The 25179-nt window shown below is 46.8% G+C and overlaps 1 protein-coding gene across 4 annotated transcripts in view; it reads right to left on the bottom strand.

The window, feature by feature from the left end:
- The window catches only part of GFRA1 (GDNF family receptor alpha 1), a 227051-nt gene that overhangs the window by 42573 nt on the left and 159299 nt on the right, over positions 1 to 25179 (bottom strand). The gene's annotated exons all lie outside the window — the stretch shown is intronic.

The following is a 25179-nucleotide window of genomic DNA, read 5'->3' as shown; positions in this document are numbered from 1 at the left end:
CCCATCACCAGTCACCCTTGTGCCAAATGAAATAGGGCAATAGCAATTAACCTCCGCTCTTCAGTACTTTCCAAAGAAAGAAAACAGCTCCACTCCCCCATCCCACTAAAACATCCTTCCTTCCCAACATCTTCTTCTCCTACCATCATAATCCTCTAACATCTCCTAAATTATGCATGCAAATAGTCACATGGATTGACACAACAGTGGATTCCTGTGCATCCCACTGACTGATGTGTCAAGTGCCAAGATAAAATGATGCAAAAGACCCTGTCCTTGAACTTATATAATCTGCAATCTAGGTGCCAAGAAAAACAAGTAAAAAGGTAAGAATGAATGGCTGCTAACAAAAAACAATACCTAGCATGAATGAAGTGTTCAGTACATGTTAGGTATATCTTTACAAACTTACTTTTTATGACAGCAAAATAATTGGTATTATTATTTTATTATCCTAATTCTATAGACAAGGAAACCAAGGCTTAGTGAAGTTAGACTAGAATAAAAGAGTGAGTAGCGGAACGAGGATTTAAAGTCATACATTCTGAGTCTACCACTTAAGGTTTTACTATTACACAGCTGCAGAAGCTGGTTTCTAAGAAGCTCTGATATTGGGATTGAGACTTAAAGGATGGGTAGAATTGGTTAAAGATAGAGTAGGGTATTCCAGACAGAAGGAAGTAGCCAAGTATAAAGTAATCACATTCATAATAAGACTTGCATAACAACTACGAAGTATTTGTACATGCCAGGTACTGATTTAACGACTTGATATATATTCATACATTGGATTCTCACAACAACCTTATTAGGTGATACTTCCAATCAAGCCCATTTTACAGATGAGGAAACTGAGGCACAGAGCCTTTAAGCAACTCCTTCTAGGTTGTAGAGCTCTGTGATGGAGCTGGAACATGACCACATTCAATCTGATGCCAGAGCCGGAGATCATTCTCAACCGCTGCACTGAATAGCTGCATCGCCCAGAACATCACTGGTCACTCACTCAGGATGCCCAGGCCACAAGATGCAAATGGGTAGTGATGGGAAAAGATGTTGATGAGGTCTTGAAAGCCTTTGAATGATCCAAGGGTTTAGGTTTTTATCTTAAAAGCAGTAGGAGCCACTGAAGGATTTTAAACCCAGAAGTAACATGATCAGATTTGCACATTAGGAAGACGCTTCGATCTCACCACTGTTAGCAAAGACATGCTTCAGACCTACTCTGTGCCCTCACTGTTCCAGCAGCAATGGGAAGAGCAAGAAAATTGCCAGGAGGGGAAGGGATGGTTCCCTAAGAGACCGCAGCCTGAACCAGAGCAAAGAACTGAGGGCCGGAAGAGGAGAAAGAAAGGAGGATGCCCGGAAATGTGGATATCAATAGAATGAAAGTCAAGACTGCAGACCGGAGGGGCGAGAACAGAATCGGGACGAGGACAGCTCAGCAGACAGTGGGCCTCTGGTGGGAAAGGTGGGGGAGGACAGGTTTCCCAGGAAGATAATGAGGCCGGCGGTGGCTGTGTTGAGCTCATGATTCTGTGGACAGCCAAGATGCTGACATGTTGTTAGAGCTCTGGCTGCTGCTTCTGTCCAGTCACCGACTGCTGCCTGAGCACCTACTGTATGCACAGCTCCAGTGCCCCAGGACAGCTCCTTTTGCGCACACTTCCCCCTGCCCACCCTGGGTTATGAATCACACTGTAATCAATGTCAATGGCTTCCCTGCCTGGGCTGCTGGAATACAAACAAGAAAGCTTAAATGTCCAGTATGGGATTAACAAAGAAACTCCTCAACTGGATTTCTTCTGGAGACATGAAATCTCCATGACGACAGTAATGATGAGCTCTGATTGTTTTTCTCTGAGAAAATGAAAAGGAAATGAATGGGTACTAATGTAGAAATGTATCGCTCTCAGTAAAAGAAAATCTCCCACCCTTAAAGAAGAGGAAAAGGCAGACAAAATACCAAGATGGCCTTAGGAAGTCTCCAGAAACCATGGTTTATGCAGAAAGCATCATATTAAAGGAAGTACACTGCTAACTGGAAATAGAAAAATTAAAATGATAATAATATCTAGGAGACTTGTCTCAAACAGCAGGTGGGGATCCTGTCCCAAAGTTCTGGGTTTCTCCTGAGTGGTCGATATGGTCTGGCTGTGTCCCCACCCAAATCTCATCTTGAAGATGAGACCACCAACAGGTGGTCTTCTGACAATGGGGAGAAAATTATTTACCTACTTTCTCTGTGAAAGTTTAGGAAAGTAGTATGATAGAAAACAGGTAAAAACATACCAGTAATGCCCAATTTAACTCATCCTGGATTATCATAATCCTTTAAATATTCTTCCAGAATAAATCCCATACTTGGATACAAGCCATGTGGTTGGTGGAATTGAGCCTTCAACTGAGAATTGTAAGATCTTGAATGGGATCCAGGCCCTGACTCTAATGAACCAAAATTCCTGAATGTGTTGCTTTATGTTTAAGCTCCTAGCTTTCCCTTCCATCTCAGAAACACAGTCTATGAGATCCTCAAAGCAACATAGAGGGGCGGAAAACCCACTTGTTTTCAAAGCATTATTATTCTTACCCATATTCCATCCTACTGTTACTCATGATTTCAGTGTCAAGGGATTTGTTTTCTTCGAGTCTTGAGAACAAGATTTTTCTAGTGGATCCCTTGTCTCACATACAAGACAGCTGGGGGCCAAAGAGGTTAAGCCTTGCTCAGAGTCACATGGCAGGTGGCCAGAGATGACATTCACAGGAACAGGAACGGCCAACCGCCCAAAATGGCTCTGGAGGGTAGAAGCATGGAGGCTGACTTAAATTTTTCTGGGATTTTATTACAGTCATCAAGTGTATACCTGCTTTCCCCTGCCACCATTGACTACATCGTTCTTTCTAATGTTCTGCTGGCCTTAGAGATGTGACAGTCACTTTGAATGTATTGCAGGAGCACAGCAGGGGCCAGAGGATGCAGATGGGACAGGAGGGTACTGAGTCTATCAGTGAATCAGGCCCCCCTTTATAAATGAGTCTGTTGTACCCCACCAGGGACTGCACAGCACTGCAGGGCTTGATCACTGTATTAGTCTGTTTTTATGCTGCTGAGAAAGACATACCTGAGACTGGGTAATTTATAAAGAAAAAGAGGTTTAATGCATTCACAGTTCCACATGGCTGGGGAGGTCTCACAATCATGGCAGAAGGTGAAAGGCACATCTTATGTGGTGGCAGGCAAGAGAGACTGAGAATCAAGTGAAAGGGGTTTCCCCTTATAAAACCATCAGATCTCGTGAGACTTATTCACTACCATGAGAAGAGTATGGGGGAAACTGCCCCCATGATTCAATTATCTCCCACCGGATCCCTCCCACAACACATGGGAATTATGGAAGCTACAATTCAAGATGAGATTTGGGTGGGGACACAGCCAGACCATATCGACCACTCAGGAGAAACCCAGAACTTTGGGACAGGATCCCCTTATCAATCTACTTGTATAAGTCACTGGAGTTTTTCTCTAAACCCAACGTGGACATCAGAGCTTCAAAGTCTTGGCTTTCAGTTCAAACCATTTAGTTTCTGAAAGCTTTCTCAGTGGGTCAGTTAGAGGAAAGAAAGTATGATAGATAAGATGGTGCACAGGCTTGGGAGTGACACAATCTCGTGTCTAATCCCAGCTCCACTTTTCACGCAGCCTCTCACATCTTAGCAAATTATTCAACTTCCCCAAGTCTCAGTTTCCTTACCTGGAAAATGGCACCAGTGCTATGGTGCCATATCAGGTGCTATGTAGAGTCACTTTAAACGTCTGCTATGAGACTTAAATGACAATTATATAAAGCTTCCCACCCAGAACCCAGAATATACCAGTTGCCCCCAAAATTTTTACTTCCATCCCTTCATATGTTCTCCCCAATTCCTGGTTCATTCTAATGTTCAGCCTTTGCTGCAAAAACACAACAAGCTCAATAAAGAGAAACATGTACTATGTCTTAGTCTATCTTTTGCTGGCACTTATATTACATACTTTCAACAGGCTACATCTATGTAACTAAAGGCATCAACTTTGGCCAAAACAAATTTGAGAAGTCTGAAGTGAGGAATCTGTGGTGTTACTCAAAGCCTCTCCATTACATGAACTCATAAAATAAAGTCTCTTTAAGAAAAGCTACTTTTTCCCAGGGACTTAGAGCAAAAGGATATATTTTAAAAAGGACCAAATATCAGTAAGTTTGTTAAAACTGCTAATACTTTTTGCAGAAAAAAACAATTAGAAAAACATGCTGCTAATATTAGACCAGGAATAAAAAGGCTAGAACACTGGAACAGTAATTGTCTGGTATAGTGACACAAAACATATTTTTCCTCTTTCTGTTTTTAGAAAATTACCTTAGCCCCCATTCTCTCACAGTCTGCTGTAACACACATCTGGAAAGCATCCTTCAGGAAACCAGGGCCTGTATTAAATACATTTTGCAGGCGGTGTTATTTTGTGTTGCTATTTCTCTCTGTGCTGTGCATCTGGCTTCCTGGAGCAAAGGCCTAGTATTTGCCTAGGAGTAGGCTGCAGAGCTCAGGAGCTGCGGAGCTGAGCCGAGATTCTCTCCCTGCCTAGGACTGAGTGTAGAGACACAAAGGCCCTGGGGAGGTCCACATATCCCAGGTGCAGATATGCAAAGCTCTGCACATCTTGTGTTCATCAGTCCCTTAACACAGGTTCCCACTGGTAGTGGGATTATTAAAGCCTTGCCAACTGATGAGCATATGGCAATTTAGCAAGACTGTGGCCACATGTTGGTGAGAAACAGTACCATAAGGTCTAAGCAGCCTTCAAGCCTTTCCTAATGCCTTTGTTTCCTGGGACAGGAAGGCACCTGTGGACAAGTACAGATCAATTCCTGCTCCCCTTAAATCCCTGCTCAGCCTCATCCTGATACGTGGGGCTTCCCCGATCACTGTTGCTCCTCTGGCTCCTTGGCCAGGCTCCTTGGCAGCTCTTGGCTGCAAGGGTTCTCCTTACAGTTTGCCCAGCACATGGGCCATGGAGGCTGCTGTCACTGCACTCTGAGCCTAACACACAGGGGCTCTAACAAAGCTTCATGGGCTGAGAAAGAAGTTCCGGGGATACAGATGGAGTCCCCCATTGTACGGTCGCTGCGTCCTGCCTTGGGTATCTCTGCAGGTTGAGGTTTCAGCAAAAGCAGGCTGCAGGACACAGAGGTGATGCTTCCTTAGCCTTTCTGATTGCATCAAACTGCAGTAGACCCCTGAGGGAAGTCTAGGTTGGCATCTGATCAATTTTGGGCATCACTCCCGAAGCCACCTTGCATGAACATTGACAGCCATCAGTCAACATCGACAGAGCAGCTGACAGGGCTTGACAGGTACTCTCTACCTGGCAAATTTGAAAAGCAAGTCATGGTAGTTGGCAAGAAAATCCATTCCAACCTGGAAGGGGCTTTCAGCAGCCTCAGATCAGATGTCCCCGAGCTGCCCTTTGGCCAGGAATCCACCGCCCTCCACCTATTTCTCCCAATGTGCAAACCGATGGTCATGGTACAAGCAAATTCTAAGTAGTAATGGGAGCACAGCAAGATCTCAAACAACCCTGTGCTGCATCATGAAGTCAAATAAAATTGTTTTATATTATCCATACTATGCTACGTCCATTCATGCAGAAAACCTAGCTTCAGCTTTGGTAGTACTTGTTTCTAAGGGAAGAAATTGAAGAAGAAAAGAAATGTAAAGTTTTCTGGATGATGAAAGGATCGTAAAGCTCTCCGATATTCAATGGGATAACTGCAGGTGACAAATATGATGAAACTCTTTAAGAGTAAACCTTACCCAATAAGTCTTTTATATTTCTGCAGGCAAACTTTAGAAATCAGTTTTGTGGCTTTTGGCCACAAGAAAAAATGGAAATCTAGATGTTCAATCAATCTTTCACCAGCAGAACCACACCCTAAAACTCTAGACCAACACAGTGTGGACTTGCTTCATGCAGAATTCGGCAGCACCTCCACCTTCAGAAGTAAATGCCTGAAGTTGCCTGATATTTATTCTGGAACCCTAAGAGGCTCCATGTCAACTGCTCAGGAACCCTGGGCTGCAAAGGTCACCCACCATGGCTTCATTTAATTATTTACGCACACCCTATCTTCAGAAGGAATTTTAAAGTGCATTCAGACATAGCTGTGATGTGGCAGAATAAATATAAAAATTAGTGAGAGAATTGGGGGCCACAGAAAGGTAAGATAGAGGCAGTAGTTCAGCTAGTACAAAATGTACACATGCCCCTGGCTAGATGAAAACTACATATTTGGCTTGGAGATTTCCAGCAACCACTGGGAAGGGGGTTAAGATATTCATAACTAGTTCCACAACTAGTTCATGATATTCCCCAAATTAAAAACAAGATAGATGCTCAGAAGAAAAACAGCTTGTGGCAGGCAGAAAGCTTATCTTTGGGTAGGCTCTCAAAGGCATCTGGACCTGAATTCCTAAAACCTGAGACCATTACTGTTCATGGCAAAATGGACTTTGCAGATGTAATTATGGTTATGGATCTTGAGGTAGGGAGAGTATCCTGGATTTTCCCGGTAGGACCAGTAGAATCACAAGTCTTTAAAAGTGGAACAGGGAGGCAGGTAAGGGTGTCATCGTGATGTCATGTGAGACTCTACTGGCCCTTGCTGGTTCTGAAAATGGAGGAAGGAGCCACAAGCCTGCGTGGGGAAAGGTAAAGAAATGGATCCTCCCCTGCAGCCTCCAGAAAGAACTCAGCCCTGATGACACCTTGATTTCAGCCCAGTGAGAGCCGTGTCAGACTTCTGACCCTATAGATCAGTAAGAGAATAAATGTGTGTTGTTTGAAGTTTGTGGTAATTTGTTACAGCACCAAGAGAAAACTAAAAGACTACTAAAAAGCAGTATACGGTAGGGGTTTTTCATACAGAACTTCAAGATGCACTAGGACTTAAATTTCAGCTCAGTTGCTTAGTAGCCATGACATTCTGGGCAAGTATCTTAACTTCTCTGAAGCCTAGTGATATAGTTTGGATGTGTGTCCCCACCCAAATCTCATGCTGAAACATGATCCTCAGTGTTGGAGGTGGGAAATGGTGGGAGGTGATTGGATCCCGGGGGTGGACTTCTTATGAATGGTTTAGTACCATCCTCTTGGATAGCAAGTAGGTTCTTGTGAGACCTGATTCTTTACAAGTGTGTGGCAACTCCCTCAACTTTCTCTTGCTTCTGCTCTGACCATGTGTCATGTCTGCATGAGGAATACTTTTGGACTCTCAAAGAATTCTCTCGTTCCTGTCTTCCATCTTTCACCACTTGATATAGGTTGGACGTCCCCTCCAAATCTCACGTTGAGATGGAACTCCCAGTGTTGGAGATGGGGCCTAATGGGAGGTGTCTGGGTCACAGAGGCAGATCCCTCATGGCTTAGTACTGTCCTTGTGATAGTGTTCTCGGGAGATCAGTTATTTAAAAGTGTGTAGCACCTCTTCCTCCACTGTCTCTCTTGCTCTAGTTCTTGCTGTGTGAGACGCTGGCACTCCCTTTGCCTACTGCCATGATTATAAGGTTCCTGAGGCCTCTGTAGAAGCTGAGCAAATGCCAGCACCATGCTTCCTGTACAGCATGTAGAACCATGAGCCATTAAACCTCTTTTCTTTATAAATTACTCAGCCTCCGGTTATCTCTTTATAGCAATGCAAGAATGGCCTAACACACCTAATACACTCAGGTTGAGTGATAGTAAGTCCCTCAAAATGTTCCTGGTAGGGTTAAATGTACCTGGCACATCTATTCCTGATTCCTAGATGAACAGTACCTCATCACAGCTGGTGTCTTCTCTTCTTCTCTGGATCAGCTCAGGGGGTCCACACTGACCCTGAGACCTTATGATATCCTAGGGAGAGATGACTATGCTGGATGAATTCCCTTAGAATTCATCAAATAACCTGGCATATGAAATGCTTTGTCCTAAGGATATTGATCCACTTTTTTAGGAAAGTCATGATGAATATCAACTTTATTCCCACCATTAAGACCAAAGAGAGATTTCTCCTGTGAGTCTTCAAACATCCTCAAGTAGCCCAATGTGTTTTATAGACCAACGAAATCATACTCCCTAAACAGGTCTAAGCAATTCTACAGGCCATTACCTGTGGACCCTCTACTGGTCTTGCAATTGAAGCATCAAGCCTGTGTTCATTTAAGGAGGTGCTGTCTGTACCCTCAGGAGGAAGTGTTGAGGTAGGCATCGTAGCATCTTGATGTTTATAGTCAGAGGAACTGAACTCTAATGAGCTTGGGAAAAAACACAGGTAAATTATGGAAATTATCCCTAATGCTACCTGGTCTTCTTCAGTTAAACTTTGCTTCTTCGGAGGTTCTCAGAATATGCAAAATTAAAATGGCATGGGTTCTCTTGATTTTAATAATTTGTGAAACACCCCCCCCCACTTTCTCCAGTCCCCAAAAGACAAGAGCTAAATATCTCTGTGTACATAAGTCCCAAGTTCCACTCTGCGGAATATTAATTTACCTTCCACTCCTTAAAGGAGCCTAGTTTCTGAGAGCCCTGGGAGGGGGTGGGGAAGGGGGAGGCGAATGGCTTTCTGAAAGGCTAACAACCTACACTTGCACAAGTTCGCTTTAAACAGAAACACATTAAAATGAGATTCCCTATTAATCTTTAATAGGCTTGCAGACGTCCTAAGGAAAATTATATTCAATAGTAAATATACACTAGGTCATTTTTCTTTCAGGCAAGTTGTTTTAAGGTCAACAGAGATTTTGAGCTTAGCAAACAACTAGTTCCTAATATCTTCCTTCCTAGATAGGGCATTGAGAGTATCACTGTTGCTCAGGAGACAGGGAATGGTGGCATTAGACGTCAAATGAATAAATCACTCCATTGCCACCAGATGATAATTACCCCCTTTTGGGAAATTCCATAACTCCTATTAGTAACCCATTCTCATGCTTAGCATCCTCTTGTCAACAGCACCTCAGCCCCAGCCCCATTTCCCACATTTTCCCTAAAGCTCTTAGTGCTGCATTTAACATTTCTCCCTTTTTTATTTCTTTAGGGCAAAGAAGCTGATTTCCAGAGTCCACATAAGCCATTTTCTAATACACTGGCCCCTCCACACCTCCTCCCAGCCGAGTGATCCCAAGGCTTATTTGGACCCATTCACAGTGATCCCAAAGGTCTCCCAGAGCCCTCCCACCAAGTCCCCTCACTGGCTCTGCACCCAGAGCAGGGTGCCAGCTTCAGCCTTGCTGCCCACACCTCATCTCCGTCACCTTCTATTCTGTATCTTCACATTGCTGATGGTCTTGCTTACACCAGGCAGAGAAGGAGAGCACCTAGAATTATGCCCGGCACAGAGCGGATATCATTTAAATAACATTGAATGAATGAGTTAATGAATGAACGAATCTGACTGCCACAGACTAAGGCTCCAGTCACCTACAGATCAACACTCATCATGGACACTTGGTGCTGAAGGTTCAGCAACATTGACAGGTACAGATGAGGACAAACAGCAGCCCAACTCTAAATGCTCCAACTACATTGACATAGAACCTGTCACTGTGCCCGGTGCTTTAAAACCTGTGTCATTTTTGTGCAGTAACCGTACTTGCCAGGTTTGCCTTATTTTACAGTTGAGGACAGGAGGTCCCAGAGAGGTCCACAACCAGCCCAAAGTCATGGAGCAGGCAAGAGTCAGAGCCAGGTTTTGGAAAGAAGCTGCAGCTACTTGAGCTCATACACGCCTGCACAGCACTGAACAAGAATTAATGTTCCCTCTTTTCATTTTAATTCTTGGCCTTTGGCTGCCATTTTAATGTGAATTGTGTGCTGCAGAAGCCCAAATCTGATTTAGGTGGATATGTGATCTTTACTAGGTTCAATAAAAGAATGACAGAATTAGGGGACATTCTTTTTGGTTAATAGCACTTGTAGTTTAAAAACATAAAAAATAATATCTGTTGTTACTGTTCAGTAGGGCTCAAATGCAGTCCTGCGACACAGCTGTGCGGGGAAATCATCCGGGCCTAGGCCTTGCCTCTCTGGGTACCCCTTCCCCGGGCTGTGTTTCCCAGAGGGCACCCAGAAGTCAAGAAGTGAGGACACAAAAGTCTTCCCCACACACTGGGAAGTAGGGCTCCCTGGGACCATGGGGAGAAACCCACATCCCCAAGCAGCCCTCCTTCACCACAGGGAGCACTCCTGAGGCTGGAGACAGAGTAACCCAGGAGGGGCTGGCCTGGCTGGGACCACCATCGTGGGCATCTGCCCTGGAATAGCAGACGTACCTGCAGAACCTTCCCAGAGCTGGTGGGCACGAGCACCAAATGTCAGATCAAATCCCAACTGCCCTGCAGGGGTGTCTCTGTATGTATTGACAGTGAAATGCTACCTGTCAATATTGCTGTTACCACACTCAAGGTGCTTCCTGTGCCTGCTGCCTCTCTCCAACCACAGCCCTGAGAGGCAGGGATGCAGCAGGTGTTGTCTCCTTCCCAAGAGGGGACAAGAGCAGAGGAATCAGGCAGACTTTGGAATCCTCAGCCTGGGAAGCTGACCTGGCAGGGGGACGAGACTTCAGCTAAGTTCTGGATGCACCTGAGGTCAGTACCCTCTGCTGCCCATGATGACAAGGAATTTCACTGAGCCCTGAACTCTGTGCCAGGCACCGGGCTACGGGCTTTAATCCTCACCACTGCCTGTGGAAGAGATGCTGGTAGTGTCTGTGTTTTATATGCAGGGAGACTGAGGTGCAGAGAGAAGAAACATGCCTGCAGGGCAGCTGGGGTTTGGTCTGACGTCAGGGTTCCTGCCCACCAGTAGGAGAGGACACTCTCATTCATGGGTTGGTAATAAAATCTTATGCACAGGGAGTATTTGGTGGCATGTCTTGTACACCAGAACACACCCCTTCTGGCTTTCTCTAAGCCTGGGAATACTGGGGAGCCACCTAGAGACAGTCCTCAGCCCAAGGCTTCCAGGATGGACTCAAAATACCTCAGCATGCAGGAACCCAGGACAGAGACTGTTCATCTTCAGCTTTGTAACCTGGCACCTAGCGCATGCCTGGCCCAGGGTTCGAAAGGCAACCAACCGTTCAATGACCATGATCACTAAGCACCCACAATGTAAGATGCTGTGTAAAAGGTGGCGGCCGTGGTGGGACAGGAACAAAGATGAAGGAGGTGCAGTCCCTTTAGGATATGGAATCCAACCTCCTACCACCTGCATCCACCACCTGCCCTTGCCTATGACCCATCTGTGAACTGAGGGGTGAGATGTACCATGTACTTGTACAGGCAAGGGTTCATAGCAACCTTGGTTCACAGAATCACAGCGCTTTTGCATCTTGAACACACGTGTGTGTTTGCTTGAGTCATCTGCATCCTAGCTCCACTGCAGGTACTGAGGATAGATGCTGTCCCTCCCACGTTCCCTCCTGACAACCAAGGGTGCTTCTACATGCAAAAAGTGACAAGAAGAGTAGAGCAAACATGGCAGCTTCCTTATTCGAATAGCCCAGACCAAAGACTGCTCCAAAGGCCATTTTAGAAGGATTTAATTACCTTAAAACCCGCTGTTTTGCTTTGCATTTTCAGGTAGAACCCAGCCAAACAGATTCCAATCTGAGGCCAAGGTCAGCCTAGAGACAACAGACTGTCTACTTCTTCATGTGCAGTGAGGGCAAGGTCCCAACTGCAGTCGTGCCAGCCCAGGCAGTGACTAAACAGAGATACCATCAGCTTGTCTTAGTATCCTTTGTGTCTGAGGAACTACCAGCAGGCAATAGAGCCCTTCCAGTGGTCCCCACAGCCTTCCAAATAGAGCCCAACCTTGATGCAGCATGGAAACTTTCCATGTGTTGTCCCTACCCACAGCTCTGACTTCCTGGGCTACGATGCGCCCTCTGTGCCCCATACCCAACCTGGGCTGCCAGCCCACACCCAACCACAGCAGGGGCTCCCTCTCCTGTGTCCTCTCCTAAGCCTACTCCCATCTGGTGCCTACTTCTCATTTTCAGCTTTGCAGAACCAACTGAGAGCAGGATGAAGCCATCAGCCTAGATCAGCTGGCCAACGTTCTCTAAGGCAGCATGGAATGGTGAACCCAGACCAGCAGCAGCAGCAGCTCTGGGAATGCTTTAGAAATGCACATTCTCAGGTCTTAGACCTCATGAAAAGAAAACAAATCCCAACATAGGCAAAAGCTGGAGATCCACAACCCCAGAGCAAAGGCGCCTCTGTGAAGTCCCTGGACCCACCCTTCCCCACGAAGCTGGGCTGGCACAGCACCGGGGACTGTCCCTGCATGTGCACTCTGTGGGCACAGGCGCCTCCCTCATCTCTGGCCCTTGGGGCCCTACAAAGCACCTGGAAATCTGGTCCAACTGAACCAGTGAACAAACCAATCTCCAGCAATGACAAAACACCAGCCGGTCCAATAGGCAAAAAGCAAATGTTATCAAGCCGTAATACCGCATTTGTAACTAAATATTTCACTTGAATATTGTAGTGTGAAAGAGCTGTATCCGCATTCGCTTTTGCCTTATTTCCATGGAAAGGTTTCCTGGGGCAGTGTCAAGCTCCTTTGCTGGAGTGAACATTCTTGGAGAGGCGGCATTCCCTCTCCAAGCTGTTAGATGAAGCCAGCTCACTCTCCAATAGGAATTCCAACTGCTGGCTGCTCCCCCGCACCTGAAACTTCCAGCTTCCCGGCTTTTCCAATTCTAAGGGTTAGCCCAGGGATACTGTCATTGTCATCATTTAGTTGTTCCTGTGGCAAATGATTATGTATCAGAAAGAGCAGAGGGGGGCTGCCCCTGAGATGGCCCACATCAAGGGACCAGCCAGCATTCTAAGCACCAGAGGCTGACCTGTGGCACTCTCCCCAAACCCTTACTTGGTAAGAGAAAAGCTCCACTGAGCCCTTCTGGACACAAAGGTTTTTACACTGCAGCTCAGAGTTCGGCCTGATCAAGCTGAATATGACGGTGAAATCTTTTGGCATGCTAGAAAAGAGAAGAACCATCTACAAAGGAGCTGTCAGGAGGGCATCTCTCAGAGCAAGAAACCAAGCCGGGCTCAGTGCTCCAGCCTGCCAAGCAGCCCTGAAGTGACTGCACAGCTGATGCTAGATGCTGCAAGGTTCTCTAATTACTCAACCCATTTCCACCTGGAGGGGCTCCAGCGCTTGGCTGGGGCAGACAGCTCACAGCCTCGGCATCCTGACCCACTGTGGCTAAAGTTGCTGGGCACAAGGCAGGCGCACACCCCAGACTGTGCTGGTTCAAGGAGACCACAGGAGCGCTGGTGCACACACAAGTCTTCCAGTCCAAGATTACTCTGATCCATCTAGCACAGAAGTTCTCAAAGAGAGGTCCAGGGATCCCGGCAGTCTCAGGGAACCTCGTAGGCGGTCTGTGAGACCAAAACTATTTTCCTAGCATACTAAGACCTAATGACCTTTTTCTCTCTCTTTCTCTCTCTCCCAGCTGCCTTCCAGCCAGATGCTAAATTTGTAAAAATGTAATAACAATGCCACATTTTTCCCTAATTTTTTTTTGGAAAATATAATGATTGTTAATAAAAGCATGTTCTGTTATTTATGGTAACATGTAATGAGCTGCTTGATGTTATTTTTAAATGAAGTAATAAATATGTAAACTGCTTTTCACCTTCAATCCACTGTGGTAAGTACCTATAGATTTAGCCCACATAAATAAAAACCCGTTGAGATACTCAGTAATTTTCTAAGGGTGTAAAGGATTCCAGAAACCAAAAAGTTTGAAAACCGCTGTTTTAATGATAAATGAACTGTGTTTGCCAAGGAGCACTTAAGCCCTATTTTGACAAGACCCAAAGGTCCCTTATTTTAAAATTTTTGTTTTAAAATAAATAAGAAGTAAAAAGTAAAGTCACCCCCAGTATCCAATTCCACTCTCCCTGGGTGTCTCTGGAAGTTCTGTGGGTGGTTTACAAGACAGGCGCATTGTGTACAGAAATGGGCAGTGCAGCATTCAGCAACATGAGCTCCGCAGCCCCACAGACCCTCTGGGTTCCTTGACTGTGGAGCGGGGCAGCAGAGAGGGGCTGCACCTGCAGCATAATTCATTGCTTTTGGGTCCAGCAGCACCACTTGGGTGATGTGGAAGTTGTTCAAGATCTCACCTCCTCATCCAGTGACAGGGAGGATAACAGCTCCCACTTCCAAGGTTGCTGCAAAGAGCTCAGCCCAGGGCCTGGCACAAAGTAAATGTCAAGTATGTGTTGCTCATCTCGTCATCACCCGCACCACCGTCACCGCCATCCACTCGTTCCTATAACCATGTCCCCAGCTCTGCACATTCTGAGCTCCTGAGTTCTATATGACAAGCCACTCTGCCCCCAGCTTTGCTTCCTAAGGGGAAGACGGGGTGATTCACAACATGGAAACATCCAGAGGGAGGGGGCTTCAGATTCAGTCTCACTGAGTCAGTGGCTGCCCTTTGCTGGATCCCTCACATCACTGACTCAGACACAAGCACCTCTGAGAGCCCCTGATTCACAGTTACTCCAGGTCACAGAAGAAGCACGTGGCTGAGAGGCTGCCAGAGGACTCCCACTGCCTATTCAGTCCAGACAATAGTGAATCTCCCCACTCTGTGCCCAGTAGTCTCAGGGCCAGCTCTGCTCACATCTTACTGTGTATCTTTGTGTGCCAATAATTGTATATTCTGGGCAGAAATGTTCTTGAGATGACACATGCTCCAAACACCTCTAGACTCTCTCTGCCTCCGCCTCCACCCCTCCGTTTTCCCTAATGGTACAAAGGCTGAAAGAGGGTGATTATCAAGCTTAGCCATGTGGCATTTCCACATGACGTTTAGTGCTGTGGGTGCAGAGAAGTGTAGAGTAGTGGGAATCTGCCCGCTCATAAATCCTACTTTAATAATAATTATTATTATTTTTAGGGACAAGGTCTTGCTGTGTAGTCCAGGCTGGACTTGAACTCCTGGACACACGTGATCCTCCCACCTCAGCCTCCTGAGCAGCTGAGACTACAGGCACGTACCAACACACCAGCTCACAACTTCTACTTCAAAGATCTCTGTCTGTTCTGGGAGATATCACATTTAGAATCTTAAGCTTTGTCCTCCCTGATAAAAACTTGTGGGGAAAAGTGAAAGAGAAAGAAAGACATATTCATTGAGAGTTTTCTGGGTTAGATGGCAGGCACATGCTGATGTACTTGCACAAAAATATCTCATTTAGTCCTCACTGCAGCCCTATGAAGATGGAGTCATTATCTCCATTTATGGATGGGAAACTGAGGCCTCCAGCAGCTGGTGTCATAGAACTAACAAAATCGCAATGCAAGCCCAGGTCCACCTAACTCACAAACGCTTACACTGACAACTACTGGGGAAGGGAAAAAAATCCCAAGACTCCAGCATGGTATGGTACTTTTTTCACATTGATGGTTCTTTTAAATTCTTGTTTTTCTTGGATGCAAAATTTTCTGCATAATTAATTGCCTTTGGAAATGATGAGCAATTTCCCATTCACTGAGTTGGAAATGCCCTGTAGAAATGTAAATGGCAATGTGACTGCAGGATCCTCACTTGTGATAATGCCTGGGATGGGTGTGGGGGAGTCTGGAGTCTCCCTGGGTAGAGCAGGATTCTAAGCCTGGCTGTGAGACCCAGGCCCACACTGGCCTGGCAGGTGGGAAGGCCAGGGGAAGAGGTGACTACCAGAGGACCCTCCTAGCAGTATGGAAGAGGGTCCTGGCAGGTTCCCAGGGTCAGGCTCCCGGGGTGAGATGAGCCCACGCATGGGAGGAGGTGCTCTGGTGTTGCACTGCCCGGCCGGGCCCAGCCCAGCCCTGCCCTCCACGGAGCCCTCCTTAAGTCACTGAATGTTAACTAAACACAGGACATGCTCCTCTCCTTAAATACAGCCAGCCTGTAACTAAGGGGGCAGATTTCCCCATGCAAAGATGAGACTGCTCTGGGTCACAGGCTATTGATGTCTTCCTTCTCCCTATTCTTTTGCACCCCAATTTGTTGCTCTGTGGATGAAACACCTTTGAAAACAGAAATATATATAGGAAATAGAAACACCCCCTTCCCTGGGAATTAGAAAAAAAAAGATCATGAAATCTGGTTGGGTTAGGTCGGGCCTGGGCTTGAGGGGCCTGCAGCTGGTGTAGCATGCCTGTGAACTTCATGAGTGCTAGCAGGAGGTGGCTGGTGGGCAGAGCAGAAGGGTCCTCTTTGAAGAGAGACAAGCTGCACAGAGCAGTAGAGGGGATCAGCGGAGGTCTCCCTCAGCCCCCTGCAGTTGAACAAGGTGGTCTGGAGTCCAGGGACCCATAGACCCCCTTGGAGTCCCCCCGCCCACCTCCTCTTCTTCACGTCTGGTAAAGATCCAGAGGTCTTGCGTCCACCACCCCTTTCACCAGCACTGTACTCTCTCTCTTTTTCCTTTTTTGAGATCGAGTTTCGCTCTTGTTGCCCAGGCTGGAGGGCAATGGTACGATCTCGGCTCACTGCAACCTCCGCCTCCCAGGTTCAAGCTACTCTCCTACCTCAGCCTCTGGAGTAGTTGGGATTACAGGCGCAGCACTGTACTCTCAAGATGCAATCTATAAAATGGAGGGTTTCCTGATGATTCACGTAATGGCCACAAGCCAGGGAGAAGGCAGGAAGCTGAAACACCTGGATGACCCCAAACTGGTGACACCATGGATTATTTAGAGCTGGTTGTTGCTCTGTGACAGCAAAGAATTCATTTGCTCTGTGAGACACAGCCAGGTGCCAGATGTCCACTGCCTTCAGGTAGGTTAGGGTTGAGGACACTGATGGCCGGTGACGGTTCAGCAGGGAGTTAAGGAATCCAAACTAGGTGAGTGTGCATGCCTGGGAGGGGGTGCACCACCCACACATGCAGGACCCTCACTGTCCAGCGGATTGTGCCCAATAAATGTGCCTGGACCAAATAATTGAGCTAATAATATTAATAGTAAAGCCAGAGTGGTCTGGAGGGGTATTTTTTTCCTATTTGTAGAAACGACCCTTTTGAAATCAGTAAGCTGTCACAGAGAAACCACTATAATAAGCAATGAGTGTTCAAAAGGAAATTAGATAAAGAACCTAATGAGCTTGTATTACCTGAGTAGCTTTTATTTTTTAAACGACGCTAAGAGGCTCTTATGGACATGATGTTCTACCTCTCTTTAAAAACTGCCTTTAACACTGATGCTGTCTTAGTTACTGAGCCATAAAGAGTGTCTGGATTCAGAGGCTGGCCAGAATTATCATTCTGGCTGTCTGGAACTAAACGTAGTAAAGGCTGAACAGTGTAAGAACATTGTATTCCCATCATGAAAGACAGTCATCTGGAAATAGTGACAGAAACCAGGTTTCGGAGTTAGGAAGACTGCGTTGATTCCTATGTCCTCTGTGTGGGAGCGGGGTGACCCTTGGGCTGGCCACTCCACTGATCACCCCCTTGCAGGGTGGCTAGGCTGATGAGAGATCACGTTTGTGAGGTGTGTACCTCAGTGCTGATCATCAACAGCACCCAGTGAATGCATTGTTGTTGTTGTTTCGTTTTTTTTACTTCCTGTGCCTTCCTCAAACCCACAGCCCTGGGCCTTTGCCTTGTGACTCTCTTCCATGCCAGTCATTGGTTAGTCCAGCTCAGATGGCGGCTTTTCCAAGAAGCCTTGCTAACAGCCACACTAAGCTGGCTGTTCTCAGCACTTCATCCCTTCCTGCCAGAGACTGTCACACCATGCTGTCGTGACTGTGTGTGCTTGCCTTCTTCTCTGCACTGTAGCTGAGATATCAGGTTGTTATTCCTAGCACAGTAAGTGCCGGCCAGATGGATGGATGGGTGGAGCGAGGGAGGGAGAGATGGATGGGTGGGTGGGTGGATGGATAGATACATGGATGAGTGGATAGATGAATGGGTGGATAGATGGTGGGATGGGGGGATGGAAGTAGGTATAGATTGATGGAGAGAGGAATGAAGGTATGCACAGATGGATGATGGATGGTCAGATAGATGAATGGAAAACTGAACGGATAAATGGAGGAGAGAGAAATGGGCGGGAGAAACAGATGGAAGGATATACTTCCTATGTACTAAATTGTTTCCCTCTGAGTTCTCCTGTGCTCTCTGAGTGATCGACACCAATGACCATCTCCCTTTTCTTCTTAAGACTCTGTTCCCCTTTGGCTTTTCAAGGCCCTTTGCTGGGTTCTCCAACTCTCCAACTTCTAGGTCCTCTTCAGACACCCCCACCATACACCTGGTGCTCCCAAGGTTCAGACTTTGGCCCATTTCTCATCTCACCCACTTTCTCTAGAGGACAAATCTTACCAAGCATCTTTTAGGATAACCTCTATGTGGATGATTGTAATCCGATCCCTATATCCCAGCCCCTTCTCTGAGATCTAGTCATGTTTTAAATGTATTCATTCAGTAAAGATTTAGTCAGTACCTCCACAGTGTCCAGCGGGTCCCCCAAATTCCTGTCCTGTTCATGTGGGCCTCTGTGCTCATCACTTCTCATGGGGTCAACTGCAAGAGCTTCCTAACTGGATCCCAGCCGCTATATCTACCACTCCAACCCTCCCTCCATGTTGCTCCCACCTGGGAGTTCTCTGATGCTCTCCTAAACCTTTGATGGATAAAATCCAGCACCCCTCTGACACAGGAGGCCCCAAGAGCTCACCTTTCTATGGCACTGAGTTTTCTTCTCTGCCGCCATGACAGTTCCCAAGGCCCCTTCTTCCCACCTCAACCACTGTATCCCCTTCCCCACTCCTTGGCCACCAAGGCCTGATCTGAACATGGCTCCTGAGACCCTCTGCTGTGACACCCCTTCCCCAAAGAAATACGGGGGGCCTCCTGGGTGGATTCCATTCCATTCCTTTTCCATCCGCATTCACACTCAAAGACGATAAAAGATGGTCTGGTGCCAAGAGTCCATCTGTCCACACAGATCCAATGATCAACACAATATGCAAATGCAAAGACAAGGAGTCCCTGCTTCTTTCTCTCTCTGAGCCAAGAGTGGAAAAAGTGATTGGGAGGACTTGGGCAGGTGAAGGAAGACATAGCAAGGAAAATGAGGCAGAGACCCTGAGCTTGGGCAGATGCAGGGAGGGGACTGGCTGGAGAGAGGGAGAACAGGGAGTAAAACTAGACAGGGACAGGCTCCAGCAGGGGCAGACCAATGGCTTCACACCCACCTCTGCCAACAGAGAGATAAGGAATGAGATAGAAAGCAAGATGGGGCAGGTCATAGCTCACTCCTGTCTGGTCTAGGGCTCAGGTTACCTCTGAGACCCCGAGCTGATAGAGCTCTGCCGCTGCTGAGTGGAGCTGAAGGGCCACACATCAGGAGGCGGTGCAGGCAGAAGGGGCAGGCTGGAAGAGCCAGCAGGAAGGTGCCCCTCCCCACAGGATGGAGTCAAAGAGCACGAGGGCGGGTGGTAGCAGATGTCAGAGAACCTGCTTGCTCTTCTCTCAAGGTCTTGATGAGAGAATATGATGAATCTGCTGCAGGCACAGAGGAGTCCAGCAGCCCCCAGAGCAGACAGGGTGGCGGGTGGCTTGTGCAGGTGGGGCATATTAAAAACGAGCCATTCGGCACTCCGAACGCATTGCTAGAGACACCCATGTAATCATTTGAAATGAAAACTGCTCAAATGAACTGGAAAATGTTTTACTTGTATTTTCTCATATTCCCGAACCTTTCTTTCCACGGTTCAAAAGTTTGCATTGTCTAATTGCTGCTTTCCATTTGTGAATGAATCAGCGTAAAATAAAATTAAGTGCCAAATTAATCTACCCATCTAGTTTTAGGCATTAATTATCCTCTGAGCCATTTTCTCCTGCGCTTGCTGCATGTCAAGGCAAGCCTGGATATAGTGATGTGGGATCCAGTATTTGACTCAGGAATTTAAGCCCAAACAGTAGAGGATGTCCTTGATCTCTAAGATCCACAGTTTATTGTGCAAAGGGGGTCTCATTCCAGGCAAATGAAACACATTTCTCACCTTTTAAAGGTGCACTAACACTGTCAGACCAAATCAATTATGGGAGCAGAAATTCGCTGCATGGTTTTATGACACATTTCCCCAGCTGCCCTGATCAACCAACTAACAACATTACATTTCCTCTAAGTGTCACGGGGTCAACCCCAGTGTGGCAAATGCAGTGCTGGTGAGGGCAGAATTTTGGAAATTGCATGTGCTGTTCTCCTGGAGTTACGCCAAAGAAGGCCTTCTTGGTTCTGCTAAAAATCCCCCAGGCATACAGGACACAATTACAGGGTCCTCGATCCCTGGGGAATGGGAAAACCATATATGGTGATTTCATCAAAGCCACCACTCTTGGAGACTATAGGGACAGAGAGGAGGACACCAGGAAGAACAAGTGTATCATATCTCCAGCAGGGTCAAGAGAACTTTGGGGACCGAGAACATAGAGCCCCTGACCCATTTCCTTTTGAGGTTCAGCATTATCAGAATCTTTCTAAAAGGAGGGAGATACCCTCAACCCAGCACTATTGGCGATAGGAATGCAAATGTAACATTCAATTTCCAGCTACTCAGAAGGCTGAGGCAGTAGGATCACTCCAGGCCAGGAGCCCAAGAGTAGCCTGGGCAACATAGCAAGACCCTGTCTCTAAAAATAAATAAATAATTAATTAAAATAAATTAGCCAGGCATGGTAGCATGTACCTGTAGTCCCAGCTACATGGGAGGCTGAGATGAGGGGATCCACTAGAGCCCAGGAGTTAGAGGCTACAGAGAGCCTCGACTGCAATACTGTACTCCAGCCTGGGTAACAGAATGAGACTCTGTCTCCAAAAAAATAATGATTAAATAAAAGAAAAAAGAGAAGCATTCAAGTCTACCTAGTAACACACTGCCAGAAAACGTAGAGCCTGGGCTACTGGTGTTCAAGGGGGAGGGCTGGCTCTGATTGGAACCCCTTAGAACGTAGCTCCCCAGAGCAAAATGTCATGCTTTGGAAACAATGGCTGCATACGTGAGTATAAACTAGGTGTTGTCACTCAGGCACCCAAGGATGCAGCAGCTCTGCTGCACATGCTGAATGCCCCAGAAGGACAAGGTCACTAAACCACCAAGCATACCCTGAGTTTTTTCTCAACAGCGACACCATGTGGCAGCAGCTAAAGCCACAGGCAAGCGGGCTGCTTAGCAGACTTGGGTTCCCTCTTTGCTTGGCACTGGAAGCAGAAAGGATTTTGGAGTCTACCTCTGTGGTTCTTCAATGAAAACATGAGGGAACTTGCCCAGGGGGAAGGCGCTGGACTGCCTGGTAATGAAGAATAGCTGAGGTACTTGAGCGATTAATTACAATAAAGAGATAGGAACTTATTTGTGGCACCCGAGCCAGTGCTTAGACAGGAGGGAAGATATGTTTAAATTATACAGATTTGCATCAGGAACAAAAGGTTATGCTTCCATTCGGCCCAAACCAGTCCTGACATCTTTCCAGGCACTAAGAAAAGCAACCAGAGGAAACCTGGCAGGGGAGACATTGCTTGGGAGGAAGACTGTGAGGCTTTGAAATTCCATCACACCCTTCTAATAATACCTCTGCATTTGCTTTTCTGTAGACAAGCTTGGAGGCCCAAACAGTCAGGCTCTGACTCTCCCCAACTACCTCAAGGGGAAAGGAATCTGTCAGCTTCCCTAAAAGGGAAAAGGAAAAAGGAAAACAAAGTCAAACAGAAAAGCTAATGTTGCCTCTCATCTGTTTGAAGGCATAAGGCGGAAGAGAGACAGGTTCTGTGCAGAGGCACTGTTGGACCCTGGGGAAGGAAACCTGTAGGCCCTCAGTTGGAAAATATTAAATTCAGGGAGCTTTTAATGAGCTTGAACAGCTCTTTGATGGTTGCTGATGTTAAGATGTAAATGGAGCATTTGAAAGTGTGAGCTTTCCAAGAATATGGTTTTTAGGAAGCCGGTTTCCCTCTTTCCATCCCTTCCCTTTGGGGCTATTCAAATGAGACCTCAAGTCATCACATCAGTGATGGGGTTAGGGTTATAGCAACTATAATGTGAGACCCAAAGAACCCCCAGCTCCAGCTAGTACCAGCTGCTACTCTGGGTAGAACAGCAATGGCCTCACACAGATGGATTGAGAAGGGATGGGATAAAAGGCATAAAATTAAAGGCAAGAGTAATAAAATGTGATGGAAGCAAACACTGCTAGCCAACCTAGCAGCTCAAATTACATTTAGCACCTCCGACAGGGAGGGGGTAATCACGAGTAATAAATCCAAGCTCTGGAAAGAAATTATGGGCTAAATCACTTGACAATGGGCAACACCAGGGAAGTCATGGATTCAGCTTCCCAGGAAAGGCTCAAGACAGTGTATAAAACCCATCAATCACACTGAGACAAATTTCACTGGGTAGGGCCCCAGGACAGTCTAGATCTGGATTCCTAAACAGCCTCTGAGTTTCTCCCAGAGCCAGAAATGTGGCAGCAGCACAAACATGCCTCTAGTCCCACCATCCAGCCTAGGGTTCCTTCACCCCAGTGCACGGTGGCTGCTGTCCACTCCAGGAAGATCAGGCAAAGTCAATACATAGACAAGGGCCGTCTGCTTCCTGTTGTACGTTTCTGTGCTGTCAGCTGAGTCCACTCCCTGCTGTCATGGATGTCAAAAAGGATGTCACAAACAGTTGCTGGAACTTGTTCCTTCCTCAATCTGAGGCCCCAGACAGCACCTAAACCATCCTGTTATCTGCAGGTTCCTCCTATCACCTCCTCCAGAGTCCTCTAAGTTCTCAACTCCCAGCTATTCTCACTACAGCTTAGCAGAAAAGCAATTTGATCTAATGAATTCTCACCAACCCTCAAATGATTATCTCTTTTTAGAAGAACAAGCCAGAGAATGCAAATCATCTGCTCAATATGGGCTTTCTCAATATGTGTAGGGGAGGTCCCAGACCTTCTCTGGCCATCTTGTGTAAGATAAACCTGGGAGAAGAGGAAGGAAAAGCTCCATCACCACCACCTCTCCCACCTCCCAGCCATCACTCCATAGATGGAATACTCATCCACAGCTCCATTTCTGCCCTATACAGCTTCCCATCTTGAGGCAGGACCGAAAGCCCAGGTCTCCTGGCTTGGAACCATCAGTGGACAAGATCACATCTTATTACAGAGACACAGAGGACCTGTCTAGCATTAAGCCAAGTAAGACCCTAGAAATCCAGTCCTGCTCCCACAAGGGGGATCCCTTCTGCTCAGAGACTAAAGGGGCCCCAGGAATTGGGGTTTCACATCCAGAAATCTTCAAGATCTCTGCTCCATCCTATCCCTGGACCCCGAGCAAAGCTCCCTGCAGCTTCTTGGCTGCATTCATTTTATTCATCTTCAGCAGAAGGTGCTTCGACACCCTAACTGATTGGCTTCCCCAGGTTCCTGGCTTGCTGAGGCTCTGCCTCTTTCTCAGGACCCTTCTAGCACACCCAATCCTGCTCCTAGCCCACACTAAGAGTGCCTTAATGAACCAGGGGCTTGGAAGTGAGGAAGCGTCCTTGTATTGTGTTGCTGGAACACCTGTTTGTTCCCAAGATGCAAACTCAGTTCATAAGACGCTTGGTCATCCGAGTCCTTCCTCATACAGCAGGTCACTTGCTTCCAACTTGTTTTAGAAAGGAGGAGAAACATTACGCCCAGAAAGTCTTCAGCATGAGAGGGTTATGCAGATAATGAGGACTTACAATTTTCTTTGGTCATTATTACAGCTGGTTTAAGGAAAGAGTGGGTTCCTGTTCTACCGGAATAAAACTTAAGTTGAACAGAAACTCAGAATCTTCAATATCGCAGACTTTTTTTTTTTTTCTTTCTGCTCTTGGCTTTTTAGAAATGGGGAACCAATAGGAAACAAATACATGGTCATATTCCCATCTGCTTGTCCACTGGCTTAGCATATATTGAGGGCTTCTACCTGGGGACAAAGTACAGTTGTTTTTCAATATGATACCCCAACTCTACTCTACTTGCTTCAATCAGCAACTGAATTCAACACTAAGTTCTGGGAGGACACACACGAAATGGTTAACAGTGACTGCCTGAAGCTTGGGGGTGAATGGGAGCAGAGTGAAGGGTCACTTTCTCTTTTCACTCTACCTACATCTATACTGCTGTTTGTGGTTTGTGTTTGTTGATTTGTTTGTTTTGAGACAAGGTCTTACTCTTTTACCCAGGCTGTAGGGCAGTGGCATGATCTCTGCTCACTGCAACCTTCACTTCCCAGGTTCAAAAAATTCTCCTGCCTCAGCCTCCTGAGTAGCTGGGACCAAAGGCATGTACTACCACGCCTGGCTATCTTTTGTGTTTTCGGTAGAGGCAGGGATTCCACCATGTAGGCCAGGCTGATCTCGAACTCCTGACCTCAAGCAATCTGCCTGCCTCAGCCTCCCAAACCGTTGGGATTACAGGTGTAAGCCACTGTGCCAGGCCTGTGGTTTTTCTTGTTTTTCTTTTGAGACAGATTTTCGCTCTTGTCCCCCAGGCAGGAGTGCAATGGTGCCATCTCGCCTCACTGCAACCTCCACCTCCTAGGCTCAAGTGATTTTCCTGTCTCAGCCTCCCAAGTAGCTGGGATTACAGGCGCCTGCCACCACGCCTGGCTAATTTTTTGTATTTTTACTAGACATAGGATTTCGCCATGTTGGCCAGGCTGGTCTCAAACTCCTGACCTCAGGTGATCCACCCATCTCAGCCTCCCAAAGTGCTGAGATTTCAGGTGTGAGCCACCATGCCCAGCCAGCTTTTTGTTTTTTAAACACAGAAAGTGTATTCATGGACTCCTTCAGATATCAAAGTAAATTCAGAAATGGCCAAAAAGCAAAAGGAAGTGAATATTTTTAACAACATGGTCCAGGCTCATCAAGTTTCTGATGGAGGCTGAGATCTGGGAGATCAGCTAAGTGGGAGGGTGACCTCTTCACAGCCACAGAACAGTCCAGAACAGACCCAGGCATTGAAAGTTCTCCCCAAGGCTGGACACTGCTCAATCCCACTCACTGCTCTCTTCCAGGTTTCTGCCCCTGAAGCTTAAGAGCCTCC

The sequence above is a fragment of the Trachypithecus francoisi genome, unplaced genomic scaffold, assembly GCF_009764315.1.
Source record: "Trachypithecus francoisi isolate TF-2019V2 unplaced genomic scaffold, Tfra_2.0 Contig01579, whole genome shotgun sequence".
NCBI classification, from domain to species: Eukaryota; Metazoa; Chordata; class Mammalia; order Primates; family Cercopithecidae; genus Trachypithecus; species Trachypithecus francoisi.
The sequence above is the reverse complement of the archived record's forward strand: the minus strand, read 5'-3'. Positions and strand labels throughout refer to the sequence as shown.